Consider the following 19,218-nt stretch of genomic DNA (forward strand, 5'->3'; position numbering starts at 1 on the left):
ACTTTTTGCAATGCTTAAATGACTGCTAATTAATTCGAATAGAGCACTATTGCCGGCCTGTGTTACACCTATTAGTAGCAAAACGGAATCAACCTACCAGGCCAAACAGTGTTATTCTACCCTAATGGTACATTTTGAAACAACCCACCTTGCCAAACTGTCTTCTCCACCCAGAGGTAGAAATGTGAACTAGCTTATTCTGCCAAACTGTGTTCTAGTAATTTGAACTAGCCTACTCTGCCAAACTGTGCTTTTCCTACCCCCTGGTAGTAACTTGAACTAGCTTACCTTGCCAAATTGTGTTTCTCCTACCCATTGGTAGGCATTCGAAATTAGCTGCCTAGAGGAGCCAACCTAACTGTGCCCTACCCCACTGGTATTAATTCTAACTAGCCTATTCTGCCAAACCGTGTTATCTCACCCCTCTGGTAGCAACACGTATCTGCCGACTATCCTAGGTGGTGCTACTTCAATATGTATATGATCGGTATATACACAGTCCTACTAAGGACCATCCTTGACATGATCTCCATGACCACCACCATTAGCCCATACCTCCCACCTGTACCTTGCTCATCCATGACGGATCACTTATCAGTACTCATGAAGGACCCATTGACACCCCTATCACCCAGCAACCTGAGTTACACAAGGACATTTACCCCTAACACTCACATCCAGGACACCCCTAAAACTGGTAGGCCATGCAGCACTACTTCCAGAATCCACAGAAGCCGCTCCAGAATGCCTAAATTATTTTAACCTCTCGCCAGGTCAACGATCAACACTAATATTAGGAAATCATGCCCATCTACTAAATCCACTAATATTAATTTCAAACGATACTTATCTCATTCTCCCACCACCTAAGAATGAAAATGGCCAGCAGAACAAACCACTCAATGCACATCTTGAAAATAAAACAAACAACCAGATCTTATTAATACCACCAACAGGGCAGAACGTCTCAAGGGAGCCTTAATAAATGCCCGTTCGCTAGTGGCACACGCCACGGAGATAGCAGATCTTATACAATTAGAAGAGTTTGATTTCCTAGCCATTACCGAATCATGGCTTCATACTGCAGTTGGCCCCACCCTTATGCTTGCAATCCCAGAGGATTACACAATACTCAGAGCAGACTAAACTGAGGCCCGTGGGGGAGGCACAGCCATAATAGCCAAAACAAACCTAGCTATGAGACTAGCCCCCTCACCTGATGTTAAATCGTGGGAATCCTTGATCGTTAAACTACCCATCTCCGTATTCCAATACTCTCACCGTTCACTTATTATACAGACCCCCTGGCCCGACTGGTTCGTTTGAGGAGGACCTAACCACCATCCTCTCCGACAACCTAAAAAATACTTCACAAGTCCGTCTGTTAGGTGACTTCAACCTGGGGTTAATGACCCTAAAGACCAGCAAGCAGAACTAATCGATGGCTCCCTCAATGAACTAGGCTTTAGTCAAAGAGTGACTCTTCCCACCCATAACAAAGGAAGAACCCCTGATTGGGTGGGAGCCTATAACTGTAAAGCAACCATCATGTCGCTACCCCACAATCATGGATGGACCACCACCTCCTAGCATTCTCATTCTCACTAGAAGCCATAACACTGTCCTCTAAAAACAACCCATTGGCCCCTTCTATACCCACCAGGAGTAAAAAGAAATTACAGTTGAGAAACTCGTACCCCTAATAATACCAACACTGAACTCCTTACCGGATTCCACCGATTCCTCCATCCTAGTCGAGGAATACAACAAAATCATGACTGTAGCCATGAATATCATTGCCCCACTAAAATCGAGAAAGAGCAAACCCAAAATGCACACGACTACCTGGTTCGCTCCACACCTCAAATCACAGACTAGAAAAAGAAAAAGTGAAGCTACATGGAGACAACTACCAACAGACGACAACCGGTCCAACCTTTGCAACATATCCTCCCACTACAAGAAGGAAATATTCCTAGCCAAACAAGACACCTATAACAAGAGAAAACCAACTCGAGCATAAAAGAATTATTCATAATCCTTAAAGAACTCAAATCCCCAATACCTGTACCAGACACCTGTGTGAAGGACAAAAACCGATGCACCAGTATTCAAAAAGCTCTATCCAACAAAGTAGCAACCCTACAGGACAAGATTGCTAAGAAAAAAAAAAGACAACATTCATAACCGAGGCCAACAACCCAGCAAGCCATGTCCACACACAAACCCACTCACCGCTTCAGTTCCACCAAAGTTTCTATCCTAGAGGTTGAGAAAATCATCCTCACCCTTAAACCATCCAACTGCCAAGGAGACCCATGCCCTGCCCAAATAATTAAAGATGCTGCCAGAGACCTATCACCCTTCATCTCAAAGCTCATCAATGCATCTTTCTCCACTGGTACCATCCCCAGCAACCTCAAGGTGTCCTGTGTACTCTCACTACTTAAAACACAATCGTTAGACCCCCCCCCACCATACCCACAAACTAGACTCATCACCACAGTTCCTTTCCAGCTCAAAATATTAGATAGGGTATCTAGAACAAAACCATCTCTTATGAGTCCGCCAGTCAGGTTTCAGGCCCCAACACAGGACCGAAACAGCATTGATAGACCTCAAGGCTCAAATCGACGCACTTATGGACAATGGTAAAACCGCCCTGTTACTTTTGCTAGATCCTCTGTAAGCATTTGGACACGGCTGTGCACTTCTCGCACGAAGCAATAGGCTGGATACAATCCCTCCTGAATAACAGGACCATGCATGTCTTTCCTCCAACAGCATCCTCGGACCCCATTCCCATCACATGCTGAATGCCACAAGGCTCTTGTGTGTCACCCACCATGTACAACATATTCCCTATGCCCCTTTTTCGATGATCTTTATATCACCTACAGTATCTATGTAGATGATACTCTGATCCTCTTACCTCTGATGGGAGATTATGACAAGGATTTGGCCTTGGTTAATAGGGAGTAGCTCATCATCCAGGCACGGATGGCCACTCATGGTCTATGCCTGAATGATGACAAAACTGAGCTCATCATCCTCGGCACCACCTCCAATCTTAATAAACTCAGCCACAAATACACTAGCTTGGACATCGATGGCAACACAATCAAAGTTGCCAAAAATAAAACACTAGGTTTCTACTTAGACACCACCCTTTCCCTCACCAAACAGGTTAACTCCATGTCCTCTGCCACTGCCTACACTGTAAGCTAATTAGAACAGCCAAGCCCTTCCTTTCTACGCACAGCTGCACTACCTTGGCCAGAGCCCTAATTCTATCAAAACCAGACTATTGCAATGCCCTATATCTGGGAGCAAACAAGCATATCATTCATCAAATCCAGATTCTACCAAACAACGCCCTCAGAGCAGCGCTGGGTATTGCTAAAGATCACATCTCAGAGACAAGGAGAATTAACAACTGGCTCACAACCAACAACAAAATCCTGTTAAAAACAGCCTCAATCACACATAAGTGCCTAAATAACGCAGCGCCACGTTACCTCATTGAAAGATTCAAAAGACATTCATCCAACAGCTCTACAAGAAAGGCCAATACGAACCTCCCGACTATACCTAGGTTTAAACAATCCAAAACTGGAGGGTGTAGCTTCCCAGTCAAAGCTTCCCAGCTCTGGAACTTCCTACCCCCTGCCTTAAGGGTAGACCGAACATACCCACACTTCAGACACAATATCATTAACTGGATTAAAGAAAACGACCGCTAACTCACAGAAAATCCCACACTGTACATAACGTCGCCTCTTGCTACATACCGTCTGATAGCCCATCTCTAATTCCTCCTGTATATTTCACCCAACGCCTGTCATAACACTCTGGCATTCGTGTCGGCCTTTTCCTCTGTTTGTATATAATTTCTTAATGCTTTTGAACTCATGACTAGCCTGAACTTGTTGACTCTCATCTCTGTTGTATATACCTATTGACTACCTCCTTATTGTATATATGTGTACAGCACTGTAACCAAGCTGAAAATATTCTTGTCTCTTTCTGCACCCGATACCCTCGGGTCTGGCACGCGTTATAAATAATAAAACAAACAAACAAACAAACATTTGTCCTGCAAGGCTCTCTGACTTGTAGGCACCATAACTAGAACTAGATGGTCCTGAGTAAACTCAACTATGTTGGCCTTCTGGTCATGCCAATGCTTCACCAGAGCCTGACCTGCTTTCAAGTTTTCTGAAGCTTCCGTCATCATTTGTGTCATTCTCCTTCGGAGACCTAACACACAGTAAGTGACTCTCACTGGCTTGTAGGATGGAACACTCTCCAACCCTTCTTTGATTAGGGCCAATGGACCTCTAACTGGATGACTGTTATGGAGAATTCTCAAGAATGTGCTCATTTCCCTTACCTTTTGAGACCCCCAGCAACTTTTCTGGATTTCTAGGATTTGATTTTTTTACCTGGGAAGAGTGTGAGCCTTTTTTCCCCACTCTTCCATGCATTTTGATGTGTGTTTTACTTTTGTGTTCTTTGGATATGGAGTGTTAAAACAACTCAATAGGCATCATCGTTTTCTGTGTGTCACACAGCACCCTCAGTGCAGTGGCACAGGGGAGTTTTTCAGACTCCCCGAGGTTTAAATACCTTCTCTGGGACGGACTACTGTCTCCCAGAGCTTGACTTTGCTAGTCTTTTTAAATTTACAGACCTAGCACATACTATCTTCCTATAGAGTGCTGGAGGGGTTGCCTAGCTCCCCCCCCCGCCTCCCCCCCCCGAGTGTAAACACTCATGTAACAGTCAAATGTTACCCTTTCCCACTTGAAATGGCTGGTGGCAGTGGTTTTAAACAACCTACCATGATTTTTCCCGACCGCGAACACCAGTAGCTAAAAATCGGATCAGCCATATTTTCCAATATGCCGCCTAAGACCTATCTGTAAAAACAGACTCTGGTCAACTTTTTTCGGCGTTTCTTTTAGGGAAGGTGCTTCTAGTGTTTGTCTCTGCGCGCCAAACCAGGTTTGGTCCCTTTGTTCGTTGTCCTTTGGCGGGCTTCAGTGCTGAAGCCCTCCTCTGGCGCCTGAGTCTGGAGTGGACAGGATGTGAGGAAGGTGCGCAAAACTCCCTGTGCTTAGTCTCCAAGGAGACCTGAACGCACTCTGCCGTGATTGGCCGGCTGGCTGTCCGGTAAGGACAACTATCCTGCTGTGTGAGAGACAGCCAGGCTAGAATGAATGGCAGAAAACTGGTTAAAAGCAGGTCTCTGGGACTTGCAAATCAGAGTCGACCACTGGAACGAAAGAACCGAAGACGAGCTGAAGGAAGACGACTGCTGTAACTCCTGGTCCACCGGTGAAGCCCTGCTGCAGGTCCGAATTGCCTGAAACTCCATCAACAGAGAAGCCCTTCAAGGTTAACTTCTTCCCTTGAGTTTGGTGGGAACAACCAACTCGTAAGCCACCTGGACACCGTCCCCAACATTGTCGAATTTTGTTCCGAGTGCGGTTCAAAACCGGATAGCCAGGGGGAAGGAAACCAGCTCATGGACTTTAAGGCACTCGCACCTTAAACCGACGTTTTTCCAAGCTGGTGGCCTCTTCACTGGCCAGTGCAGGAACCTCCGTATGTCATCCTTCTTGTACCCACGACTGAAGCTCAGGAACAGCGAGATCTGCAGGAACTGCCAGGAACAACTGCCTCAGCTGCAGCTTTTCTTCACTTAGAAGGTACTGTGCAAGTGCGGTGCAGAGCTCTGTTCGGCCGCGGTGAAAGTTTGTGAAACTTTCCAGACTTCTAAGGCTTGGCCTTCCCTAAACCAACATATCACTTTTCGTCTGACCAAATTCTTCTAAGATCCGTGGCAAAGACTTAACCGTTTACTACCAGAACTGTGCTTCCCGATACAAGACTCTGAACCATTGACTTTGGCCCAGGCCTATTGAATTGAATTGCTGGTTCTAGTGAACTGAAACCCTTTGCCCTGCCTATGAAGTATTTGTGCTGTTGATTCTTATAACCTTGTGTTTTTACCTCTTTTTAAAGTATCAGAAGTGCCATTTTGCTCCCACTTCAGGGGAGCTGAACTTGTTGAGAAACCGATTGGTTGTGTATTGTAGTGCATTAGAGTGTGATATTGAGCTGCCTTTGCTAGTGAAATGTTTTCCAAATGAATGTGTAAATAAATGTATATTATTTTACCAAGAAACCTTGAGTGTTTGTTTGAATCACTGTATTTGCTAGTCCTTTGTGTACCATGGTGTGCTACTCACTTAACTCTTCAGATACGTCTGGCTGCCCAGCCACTGCTACCACATTACTGTGTAGTACAGGCTCGTACCAAAGGTGGCATTGTACTGACACTTGTAGTCTTAATTGTGTGTAGTGTTCCCAAAGGGTACTGCATATGACTGAATCCAACCCCTTCCTGAGGGACTTCTCTATGAGCAACGAGAAGGCATGGCAGTAGGTCCCACTTTCTTCTAAGGGGTTCTTCTAAAGCACCTATCATGCTCTTCACTGTTCTATTAAACCTCTCTACCAACCCATTCGTCTGGGGATGGTAGGCAGTTGAGAACTTGTAGGTCACTCCACAGTTTTTCCACATATAGTGGGACATAAAATTAGATCCCCTGTCAGGGATAACCTCCTTAGGAAATCCTACTCTGGTAAAAATAGCAAGTAGGGCCTTAGCAACTGCCTGAGCAGTAACATCGGTATAGCTTCAGGATACCTGGTAGCATGGTCTACCACAACTATTAAATCGGTTGCCTAAAGATGTGGGAGGGTCTGAGGGACCAACAATGTCAATTCCTACCCTCTCAAAAGGAACTCCCACCACTGGGAGGGGCCCCAAGGGTGCCACATTCTTGGCTCCACTCTTGCCAAATGTCTGACAAGTGTGACAGCTCCTACAGAATGTATCTACATCAGACCCCAACTTAGGCCAGTAGGAATATAGAGAAATCATTTCCTTACAACTTAAGTGACCAGCTAAAGGAATTTCATGGGCTAACTGTAAGAACTGAGGTCTCAGCTCCTGGGGCACTACAAGTCTCCTGGGGTAGACTCAGTAGGTTCAAAGTAGAGAAGGCCATCCTCCCAGTATAACCTGTGCTTCCCTGGCTCTTGCCCTTCTAGCTGGGAAGCTGCCTGTTGGCAAGTCCTTCAAGAGTATGACATCCAGGGCACCACTCTTGGCGCTACGCCTGCCCAGGTGTGCTCTCCATACTGGCTGGTGCAACTCTTCCCCCAAGGGAATCTATAATCCCTCTCCAACCTGTGCCGACAGCTGCCGAAGACCCCCGTGGCAAAAATCTGGCAACGCTCATGGAGTACTGCTGATACCGAGAGCATGACGTCTGTTATTAAGGCTAAATGCAGGTCTGATCCTGCAGTCTCACTCTCCTCTCTCTCAGGCCTTAGTCGAAGCTGCCAATATGGTGGCTCCTCTTTGCATGATTCAACCGCGTAGATCTCCCTCAGAACCCTGGTTTTTGGACCAACTTAAAGCCGCACATCTTAAATTAAGACAAGCAGAGAGACAATGGCGTAAAACTTACGATCATACCCAAAAAACCCTCTACAAGGCACGTTCTACAGAATATTCAGCAGCCATTAAAACAGCCAAGGCGGCCTATATTGCCAAAAGAATGGAGTCTTCTCTAGCCAATCCAGAGCCCTCTTTTCAGCAGTGAACTCACTGGTCTCATCCGAAAAACGTACTCCCAAAATCAACCCCTTGCAGGAACTACGTGATGCACTCTCCCAGTATTTTATTGCCAAAATTAATACTATTCGCCAGAACATTTCGCCAGAACATTTCGCCAGAACATTTCTGTCACTGGCTAAATCTACATCCGATGAAAAACACTCTTCTCCGGCTGAAGCTTTGGCTAATCCCGTAGGCTGCTCTGTGTTCCCCATGTTCTCGGAAGAATAGTAGCTATTTCTAAAATTAAATCCTGCTCTCCCTTAGATGCTGTCCCGCTGGTAGTGATGAAACAGATTGCTACGTCCATTCTTGCAGAAATCACAGCAGCCTCAGGAACTGAAAGCGGCAAGAGTGATCCCTCTTCTTAGGAAACCCTCCCTTGACCCTGGAATCAAGTCCAATTTACACCCTATATCTCTTCTCCCCCTGCTTTCTAAACTGCTAGAATCACTGGGGTTTCCTTCTTTCAACTTTCCTTGAATCTTCATGCTTACTTGATTCCGTCCAATCTGGGTTTCACCCTGGTACAGTCACAGAGAGTGTTCTGGTCGCTGTCCAGGATTATATGGACAGGCTGGTGAACGCAGGTGGAGTGGGTGCTCTGATTTTATTAGATCTTTCAGCAGCCTTTGACACGGTCAACCACCCCATTCTGCTGTCCCCCCTTGCCCAGCTAGGAATATCTGGGCAGGTACTAGCCTGGTGTAACGCTCACCTGTTATCAACGGGGACGTCACTCAGCCTGTTCTGACCTCTTACGACCTTGAACCCTTCCCTGGAGGCTTTTCGACTGGAGACTGGGCCTTGTTTTCTTGGATAGAGTGCTCTCCGTTCTGCTTTCAGCGCAGGGGCGCGTTGATTGATGCTGGCTTGTTGCTGCCTAGTTACTTCACTGGCAAGAGTCCGACAGGTAAGTATAATGAGTCTTTTGAACAGTTCTCTAACTTCGTTCCTTTCCTTCCTTAGATGATGGCTGGCGTCCGGGGATGGCGGCGTGCTGCGGAGATGAGTAGCGCTGAAGGTGAGTGAGAGCGCGATGCGCAAAGCATCCCTTTCGTATTTATATTGAACAGTGTTCTTTTTCTGTGTCTTTTAGGTGCCACGACGTTTTCAGCGTGGATGTCGGTTATGAAGAACAAATGCGGTATGCGTGGTATGTGGCACCTCTAGATGTTTCCACGCTAACCTGGAGTGTCTTTTGCCTCTTGCAGATGGATGAGAAGTTACTGAGACAGAGTTCCCACAGAGCGGCTGGGATTCAGGTAAGCGTTTGAAGCTCGTACAGTATTTAAAAATAAGCGAAGATTTGCAGAATGCTTACTAATGCCTTTTTTCTGTTCTTTTCCCTTTTCCTTAGGAAGCGGCGTGCCGGGATGGGAATGACACCGCCAAAGATGCCCGCAGAACAGAAGGAGCGATGAATGATGGGCAGAAGCGCTGCAAGGTAAGGCTGTTCCTAACAGTGTTCTTGTTCTTGCAGGAGCTGAGCGCAGAAGAAAGATGCAGGTCTACTGGAGACCGATCCGAACACAGTGAGTGTCACGCTGCAGGTGCAGAAAACGCAAAGCATGTTTCTCAGCCTTGGCGTGGCTTAAATAGTCTGAGTATCCCAGGTGTCTCTGGGCTGAACCACACCCAAAAGACTAGACTGCACGTGCAGTTCTGGGAACCGAAATATGTGGGGGCATCCATCTTGTCCCCATCAATGCACTAGAAGTCCAATCCCCAATGTTATCCTATGGGAGTGAGTTAGTCTGGTGCCACAAGCGCCAAGTCTGACTCCAAGTGGGTCTTTGGAGGGATGGAGAGGCCCTTGAGGGCCATGTAGGTGATCATGGACTGGCTCCAGCCTGACATCTTGGAGGGCTGGGGACATGAGGGGAAGGAATCATGACAGCTGGTTCACCTAATTCCTGGCAGATCATACCCAAACTCTCACAATGCCTCCTTTCTCTTCTGTTCCCCGTCACCTCTGCCGTGGAGTACCGCAAGGTTCCTCCCTGTCTCCCATCCTGTTCAATATCTACATGTGGGCACTTGTGTGTCTCATCTGCTCCTTTGGCGTCAGGTGCTATTCATACGGAGACGACACTCAGATCGTGATCCGCCTGATCAAGATCTAACCGGAGGTGTTGTCCACCTACGGAGGTGCCTGGTGGCCGTGGCTGAGTGGATGGACCAACACTGGCTCAAATTGAACAGTGATAATACTGAGGTGATGGTAGTAGGGTGCCCTCCTGATCCCTCTGAGTGTCTTCCTTCTGGCCTTCTTCCCTGGACCCTCTTCCAATCCCTGCTATAACATTGTCAGCTTCCTTGTCTACGGACAAGCAAATAGCAGCTGTATTTCAAGCCGCTCATTTTAAGCTCAAAACACTTGAGGTGCTCGCTATGATTCCGGCTCCCCTACACCCCCCGGTGGCGGCAGCTATGGTAATTTTGTGTTTCGATTATTGTAATTCCGTCTATCTTGCTCAACCTCAGGGATTAATTTATTGGCTGCAACAACTCCAGAATCTGTCTGCCTGGGTTGCTACTGGCTCCCCTTATGGCGCCCATATATCCCCAGTCCTCTGAGCTATACATTGGCTCCCAGTGACTCAAAGAAATAACTTCAAGGCACTTTGTATTGTTCACCGTGCCATTCATGGACAAGGGGCTGAATATCTTCAGGAGAAATTCTTGCCCTGTGGCCCACGCCGGCCAATGCGCTCAGCCTCAGCTGACTTGTTAACAATGCCTATATACAAACGGGCCCGGGTCGGAGGGCATGCCTTCTCTGTCGCAGTGGCAAAACTGTGAAACAATCTCCCTTGGACCATTAAGAAAATCCCTAACTATTTAGCCTTTAGAAAGGCCGTAAAAACTAACTTATTCTAGGCTTCCTTGGCGTCAGGCCAGGACCTCTCCCCACAGCGCCATGGTGCCCCCGGGTGACCGCGCGCTTTACAAATAGAGTTAACATAACATGGCATAACAAAACTCTCTTTGACCTCTGCTGAAGTCTGCCCTACAGGGGCCAGCTTCTGCCAGTAAAGACTGCAGCTCAGGATGGTCTTTAGGATCCATATCTCCAACAGGGGGAAGGTCTTCTTCCAGCTCTGAATCTTCAGCAGCTGACTCAACCTCTCCTGGTTGGTTCTCACACTCAGCCTTAGCTGGTGGAGTAGTCACAGTTGTGACTTTGGACTGTCCTCTCGGGATGTCCGTGTTAGATGCACATGATTGCTAGCTTTCTTGTTTCCTGAGACCTTGGGTTTACCCGGTCTCTTTCTTCTTAGAAATAGAAGTTGGCTTCTCCTGTGGACTGGGTGTTATAGGTTCTTCTGTAACAACCCACAGAGTCATTTAAAGTGAGCTCTCTGGCCTTCCATTGTCTGCTCCTGCTTGCTTTTACTGGGAGGCCTCGGGGGGCTTGATACAACTTCAAGAGTGTTTAAGTCATTCCCCAGAAGGATTTTCCCAGGCTCTTCACTTTGTACAGGTATTCTGACAGTCATGTTGTTGTACAGGATGAGAGCTGGTAGTATGGAACCATCTGTATAGGGCCTTCAGCAAGCGTAGTGCGACCTTTGGGTGCCTTAGCAAAATCCTCAGGTTTGAAGAAGCGTTCATCCACCACTCTGATGCTGGCCCCAGTGTCTCTAATAGCAGGGATCTCCTGACTATTTACAAGTACACCGTCCTTGTAGAATTCTTTTGTGTTATCTGGTATAGAGTTATACACATCTATATTCTGCTGTTCCCACAGACTCAGGGACACTAAAGAAACATTGGCAGAGACTCCAATGGGGTCTTCAGCCAATAGTTTAAAGTTTCCACTTGCCATATGTACTTCTCCCTCAGGGATGAAGGCTAAGGGGGCTATGCGGACCCCTGAAGGTTCACCCTTGCATCTAGGAACCCCTTTCACATGGTCAGTTGACCCACAAGCATAACATTTTCCAAATGTTTTGACAAATGGGGACTTCTGCTGACCTCTCTCGACCTCCCTCTGGTTTGGCACCAGAGGTTTCACTAGACTGGCGTGGTTTCCCATGTGGTTTACCCTTTTTCTGTTTGTGGCCCTCTTTTGGATTGGAGGTTTTAGAATTCTCTGTCATCTTTCTTGTGCTGCTTCCTCTCATCCTTTTTATGAGTGGCCCCAGAATCCTTGCGAGTAGCCCTGTTGGCAACCCACAAGTCAGCAGCTTTTGCAAGCTTCTTGGGATCAATCTCTTTAGAGTCAGCCAAATGCTGTCTCAACTCAGGAGAGCAGGCATCAGATTTCGCATTCCTTCAAAACAGTTCACCCTGCAACCCTTAACCCAACAATCTAAGTTTTTCAAACATTAACACACCCAGGTAGCCCAAGGGGTACCATCAGTCTTTTTGAGGGTCCTAAAACTCTTAAGGTACTGGGAAGGAGTTTTCCCAAATTTAGCTATCAAAGCTAGCTTCACATTTTCTTAATCCAATCTTTCTAGTTCCCCTACCTCCATTACAGCATCAGTTGCAACCTGGGGGGACCTAGACAAAAGCCAAGGAATCAGCGGATTCCCTGTGAAACCCTGAATCCCATAGTTAAATTCAAAAGCACCTAACCAATCCAAAATATCAAGTTTTACCTCATACACACTCACAGCTTCCTTAGGCATGCAAGTTCTCTTAGGACTGGAAGAACTAGAAGACTCTGGGATAGAAACATTTTCAAGAGACAATTTCTTCATTTCAAGAGCATGTTGTAATTCCATTTCCCTTAGTTTGAGATCATGATGTTTGGCTTCAGCTTGGATTTGTAACCTTTTAAACTCATTTTTTCAAGAGAGACAAATAATGGACTCAGTACTGGACCTGGTAGGGTCCCTGTGGCTAAAGGTTGAGGCATAAGGGCCTGTTGAGGTAAAAAGGGGCTCACATCCTGAGACGACTCTAACTTTTCAACATTAGAGTAAGATTCTGACTCATCCTCATCATGTTCCACATTTAGTAGGTGTGACAGGCCTACTACCCAGACTTTGACTATCTTGCAATAAGTTCATTTTTCTTTCCTGTAACAGGGAGAGACCTGACTTTACACATTTATTTCAGTTGTTCTACTGTCAAAATGATCAGGGTTTCATGTTACAATTGCTTTTCTAGTGAAGCATAGCCCTGTGAAGGTTACTATCTGAACAAAGGTAAAGTAAACTCTGAATGTAACAACTCTACAATACATCCTCACCGCCTGCAAACAGTGTTAGGCAAAGTTTGAATGTAGTACCCTCTGGGAACACTATAAACAACTATGACTACAGGTATAAGCAATCCACCCTTTGGTATAAAATTGTACTACACAGTTTTGGTAGCGTGTTGAGCAGCCAGGCCCATCTCAAGAGGGGAAATGTGAGCTGTAGTGGAGTTACACAAAGATTCACAGTTACAGGTATTCAAATAAACTCTTACAGTCAAGGTTTCTTGCATAAACAATTAATATTTTATTTTTCAGTCAGTTATAAAGCCTTCTTTAGAAGGGAGCAATAGAATATTAACACACAAATATACTTCACTATTGTACACTCAGTTTCTGGATCAGACAAGGCCCTTTTGGGATGGCTCACATACACAACCTACACACACAGGTGACTTTAGTAACAAGAATACTCTCAATAGCTTGTAAAAGGCAAAGGTTATTAGAACACAAGAAATTACAAATATTCTTAAGCAGGGCAAATACTTTCAGATAACAAGAGAAGAGTCATTCAATTCAATACGCTAAGCCAAAGTCAATGGGCAAAAGTCTTTGTATAGGATGCAGCACTTCAGGTAAGTAAATGGAAAAGTCTTTGCACAAGTTCTTAGGAGTCTTTGATAAAAAGAAGAACCAAATGTAGGCCCGCAAGCTGATTAGATTTGTGAGTTGCAGAAGTTACAAGCAATTCCACAGTAAGAGGTAAATTCTCTTAGGCTAGTTTTACAGTACCTTAGTAAAGAAGAAAAATATGCAGCTGAAGGCTTCTGTTCCTGTACAGCTTTGCAGATATCACTGTTCCTGTGCCTCAGTCGTGGGGACAAGAGGGAGGACGTTGGGGGACTCCTGCACTGTATTGGCACTGTCAAAGCTGGCAACCGGCAAACTTTACTTTCAGTGGCTGTTTCGCGTTTCAGCTCGTTGCGGTACAGCAAATAGCAATAAGCGTTGTTCCTGGCAGTCAAGGTGGCCTTTTCTCACATCTGAGGTCCCGCACTCAACTGGGGGGGGTGGGGTCAGGCTTGGTCAGTCCTGCTTCGTGGGAGTCTGGAGGATCTTCCAAAAGCTTTAGGTCAGCTTACAAGCAATGCACACAATTTGGTGTCCCTCTCCCTGGCTCTACGGTTTCCTGCAGCACTCTGAGGAAACGCAACTAGCTCTGAGATGGGTGTCCAGGTGGCTTACTTGGGAGTTGATTGGTCCCAACTCAAAGGGAGAAGTCGTCCTTGTAGGGCTTCTCTGTCGAGGCAAACTGGGCGATTCAGACCTGCAGCAGGGCTTCACTAGGCAACCCAACAGCAGCAGTCGTCTTCTTCAAGCTCTCCTTCGGTTCCTTCGTCCAGTGGTCGACTCTGCCTTCTAAGCCAAAAGACTCACCTTTTTTTCAGTTCTCTCCCATTCATTCCAGCCTAGCTGCCACACACACAGCAGGATGGCTGTCCATGCCGGACAGTCAGCCAGCCAATCATCACAGAGTGCATGTGGGTCTCCTAGGAGACTAAGCATAGGGAGTTTCGGGCACCTCCATCACTTCCTGCCTACCCCAGACACTCTAGAGCCAGAAGCAGGTTTCACTCCTGAAGCTCGCCAAAGGCGAATGAACAAAGAGACCAAACCTGGTTTTGCGCTCAGACAAAAACTAGAGAAGGACCTTTCAACAAAGAAATGGTGAAAAAAGAAGACCGGGGACCATTTTAACAAAGGAGGCTGCGTGCCATTTTGAAAAACATGGCTCCCGCGGTTTAACGTTACCGGAGCTGCGAACAGTTTGCGTCGGGGTAAATCATGGTAGTTCATTGCAAAACCACTGCCACCAGCCATTCTGAGAGGAAAGAGTAACATATGAATGCTACATGAGTAACTAGACATAGGTGATACTAAGTAACCCCTCCAGAACTCTATTGTAAGATAGGGTGTGCTGGGTCTAGAATTTTATAGGACTAAGTGAAGTCAATTTCACTCCACTGCTCTGGGAAACAGTAGTTGATCCCAGAGAAGGTATTTAAAACCTTGGGAAATCTGAAAGACTTCCCTGTGGCACTGCACTGAAGGTGCTGTGTGACAATTGTAAAAGATGATGCCTATGGAGTTGGTTAGACTCCATAACCAAAAAGAAACAGTGTATAAAATCACAGTAAAATACATGAGAGAGTGGGGAAAAAGGGTCTCACTCTCTCCAGGTTAAAAAAATAAAGTTCTCAGAATCCAGCAAAGTTACTGGGGGTCTCTAAGGTAGAAGGAATTTGCACATTTTTGAGAATTGTCCCCAACACCCCTTCAAGAGGTTTTCCCTCTACCACCACCACAGAGAGAGAACGAGGGCTGCCGAGACAACCACTAGATCATCCCATTGTCCGCATGCCTGGAAGCTTTAGCTGTTGAGCCACTCTTGCATAGGGCGCATGCGCAAACGTGCATGAGGAACCAAGTAAATGCAGGATGCCATCATCCCTAACAGTCGCATGGCCTTGTGTACCGTTACCTCTCGACTGGCTACATACTGAGGGGTTTGAAACATAATGTTTTGGACCCTCTCGTTGGAGGGGAAGACGAGGCAGTCTTCTGTCCGAATAAGATTCCCCAGAAACTGCTTGACTTGGCTGGGGTCGAGGCTGGACTTCTCGTTTGTGGAGAATCCAAGACTGAATAAGAGGTCTATTGTCTTCTGCATGTTTGATAGGCATGTACCGTAGGAGTCCCCTGTTATAAGCCAGTCGTCGAGGTAAGGATAAACTGGGATAGATTGCCAGTGTAGGTGGGCTGTTGCAACTGCCAGTACCTTTGTAAATATCCTTGGGGCTGAGGCAATGCCGAAGGGAAGGACCTTGAACTGATATGGTTTGTCCACTATCATGAACCTTGGGTATTTCCTGTGTGCTGGCAACATTGAAATATGAAAGTATGCATCTTTCATGTCCAATGTTGCCATGTAATCCCCCTGCGTCAGCAGAGGAATTACCTCTTGCATCGTTACCCTACAAATCTTTTGGGGTTTGACCAATTTGCTCGCTGGGCGCAAATCTAGCACAGGGCGCATGGTGAGATCCTTTTTGGGTACAAGGAAGTACACTGATTAAATACCCTTGTTTACCTGTAGAACAGGGATAACTTCGATTGCGCCCTTTTCCTGCAGGATCTCGACCTCTTGCAGCAGGACCTTCTGGTGTTAGATGCCCGGACTTTGGAGGTCTGAATCGAGATGGCCAGCTGAACTCGATGCAATAACCATGGGTGACGGTCTTGAGCACACACTGGTCTATGGTAATCCCCACCCATGCATGTAGGAATAATGTTATGCGTCCCGCGACTGGGGAGGCATTGAAGGGGATCCGGATTTGAGAGTCATTTATGACTGTAGGCCTGGGAGCCTCTGGGGGTGGCATTGCGACCCCTTTCTTTCCCACAGCACTGTCCTCTGGGTGGATATGGATTAGAGGCGGCAGACCCCTGTCCTGAGGATCAATTGTTACCCGAGCCCTATTGGTTATGTGGGGAACGAGAATAGGACTGTCCGCGAAAGGAGCAGCGAGAACTTCCCCCCTCTCTGTTGAAAGGGCCTTTGAGTGATCTGATTCAAAGATTTCATGTCTCTTGTTCTTTCTTGGCAGTTTCCAGCACCTCATCAACAGCCTTGCCAAACAGGTTAGAGTCTTCCACCGGTTTGTTGATTAGCAACGCTTGTGTCTCTGGTTTGAACCCTGAGTTCTTTACAAGGCGTGACGTTTCAAAAGGGTACCCTGAGCTAAGGTTCTGCCTGCTGTCTCAGCAGCATCTAAGGTGTTTTTGATGTTAGGGTTTACTTGCTTACCCTCCGACCCAATTGTAAGCAGGCGAGAACGCACTGGTTCGGGGACCTCCTGCAGGCCCTCCTGCAGCAGGTTCCACTGGACATCAGATTAGCTGGCCAACAGCGTGGTGTTGTTGGCGGGTGGAATATGCTGCTGCGTAGTGATTCTCTTCCCAAGAGAATACAATTTTTTACATTCTTTGTCCAGCGGTGCCTCGCCTGTGGACAAGGGAACCCCTGACCTTTTACTTGTCGTCGTAACCACAAGAGAATCTGGGGTGGCATGACACCTAATATAGAGGGGGTCAGAAGGGGAGGGGCGAAAATGTTTTTCCACTGGCGGGTTTACAGCCCTGGTCTGTGAAGGTGTTAATAGGGAAGGGGTGATGCGCCTTTTGATGGAGTTAAGTAAAGGGATAGTCTGACTGGCAGGAGGCTTCTCATTTAAAATGTCCTCTATGCAATATGAATCTAGCACCGCCTGTTGCGTGGCTATCTGGAAGTGCTCGGCTGCCTTTTTCAGAATGGCGTTCAACGCCATCTGGTCATCTACAGGAGATGTCCGACGCAGTGGTGGGAAGGAGGGGCGGTCCATACATATGGTATCAGGATCCGGGGTATGTGTAAAACAGCCAAGGTGGGTTATCCACCTGCTGCCCCCCCCCCCCCCCCCGATCCAGGGTCTGATCGGTGGGATCCTCAAACGGATCATCCTCCTGTGAATAAGGGTCAAGAGGACTCTCTTCTTGGTCTGTAAGGTCAAAGACCTCCCCATGAAGAGTGCAAGAGGTTCTTTGGAATTTGGCCATTGTGGGATAAAGGTCTTCTTCACTAGGCTTTTTAGGAGTGAATTGCTCAGAAGTCCACAAATTTAACCAGCCTATCCATACATCCTTCAAATTTCTCCCTGGTCCATGGAGGTGAGCCATAGGGGTCCAGAAGGGGGAAAGGGCTCCTCCTGAGGATCCCCTGGCCTTGAACGCTGGGATTTGTCAAAGAGAGTCTTAGATAAGGACTGGGGACTCTCAGAATAATCCTCCCGCCCTTCCGGGCGTTTAGACATGTCTTTCAACGTGTCTTTAGACTTGTCTATTTGTTTACTGGCTGCCAAAACGATCTTAGCGTGACTCTCGTTGATGTTCGGCATCACCGGGAGGGGTTTAGGCTGTTTAGATGGTTGGGCCGTAGATTGACGCAACCGGGGCTGTATGCGTCTACGTGCTCTAAGTGGCGTCTCAACGGCCTTGTGTCTTTTGGTGAGACGCATGCCGCTGACGCGGTTGTGGGGAGGACTGCCAATCACGCAAATCGGATGGTGCTGTTGAGGAACTCGACATACCCGTTGGCGCCTTGGACCGCTTCGATTGATCTGTCACGGTGGTAACTGGGGGTTGCGCTTTGTCCTAGTAGCAGGTGCGTCCCTGTCACCGGGGTGTACATTCCCATAGCAGGACTTTCGTCGTGCCTGGTGGGGCGCGCATATGCTCCAATGTGAGGTTAATGGTATCCGGATCGGAGCCGTGTACGTCGCTTAGATCCTCATTACTTACGGCGAAGGAGCTACCCTCGGCCTGCGACATGGCGTAGGCCACCCAATATTTCACTCGGCGCTCCTTGATCGTTTTAGGACGCAGGAGCTGACAGTTCCGACAGGATGCCTCGTCGCGATTGAGAGGGAGACACTTATTGCACCGCCGGTGCTTGACTTTCCAGGGGTATTTTCCCTTACAGGTAGGGCAAAATTTAAATGGTGTCCTGCCCATAGCTCAGGTGTGATAAAGCGACAGCAAAACCAAAAGGGCAAAGAGAGGGGAGAAGGAAAGACATTCTTGAAAAGAATAGAACCCCCCCCCCCCACTCTATCTACTGTATAGGCTGGCCTAGAAGGCCCGGTCATGCGGTCGCAGAGCACCAGCCGTCAAAGTCTGTTCTTTCGCTGTCTTCAGCGGTGGTAGGACGTAATCGAAGGGGGGATGAATAATAGATAACTGACCGGAGGTCGGGAAGTATAACAATTTTTGCAATAAGAGCTCTGCATAAGGAGACCAGGTAGCTGGGCGGAAAAAAACAATCTGAGGGACCTCGACGCGTGAGGGATTTGGGTACATTATACGTCACGTTAGGGATAGTGTTACAGGCACCTCATGTCTACGTCCCCTTTCGATCCTCGAAAGACAAGATGCAATACTCTGCAGTTACCACTAGATGTCGGACTATATGCACAGCATGTGATTCTAAGCAGATTCACAAGCATCAGAAACATTGATACCCCAATGGCTACAAAAAAGGTACAATGGGCAACCAATGCAGTAACATTTCTTGCACTCCTGATGAAGCCAAACAAATTACAGCTGCCAACAGCCTACTCCCTAAAACCAATGTACAGTGATTTAATCACCCGAAGGTAAAATGGGGTGCTTGGGATGTAAGTAAAGTACAAAGGTTTGCAATGTCAGGAGGACTTCAGGCGAAGTCCCTCTGGCCACCAAAAATAAACCAGTGATCTAAAAGAATAGGGAGCGG

General features: G+C 47.1%; 1 protein-coding gene across 4 annotated transcripts in view; it reads right to left on the bottom strand.

Moving 5' to 3' along the window:
• Positions 1 to 19,218, bottom strand: part of CCNH (cyclin H) — a 484,538-nt gene that overhangs the window by 258,428 nt on the left and 206,892 nt on the right. The gene's annotated exons all lie outside the window — the stretch shown is intronic.

Source organism: Ambystoma mexicanum, chromosome 6p (assembly GCF_040938575.1).
Source record: "Ambystoma mexicanum isolate Mex_15411 chromosome 6p, UKY_AmexF1_1, whole genome shotgun sequence".
NCBI classification, from domain to species: Eukaryota; Metazoa; Chordata; class Amphibia; order Caudata; family Ambystomatidae; genus Ambystoma; species Ambystoma mexicanum.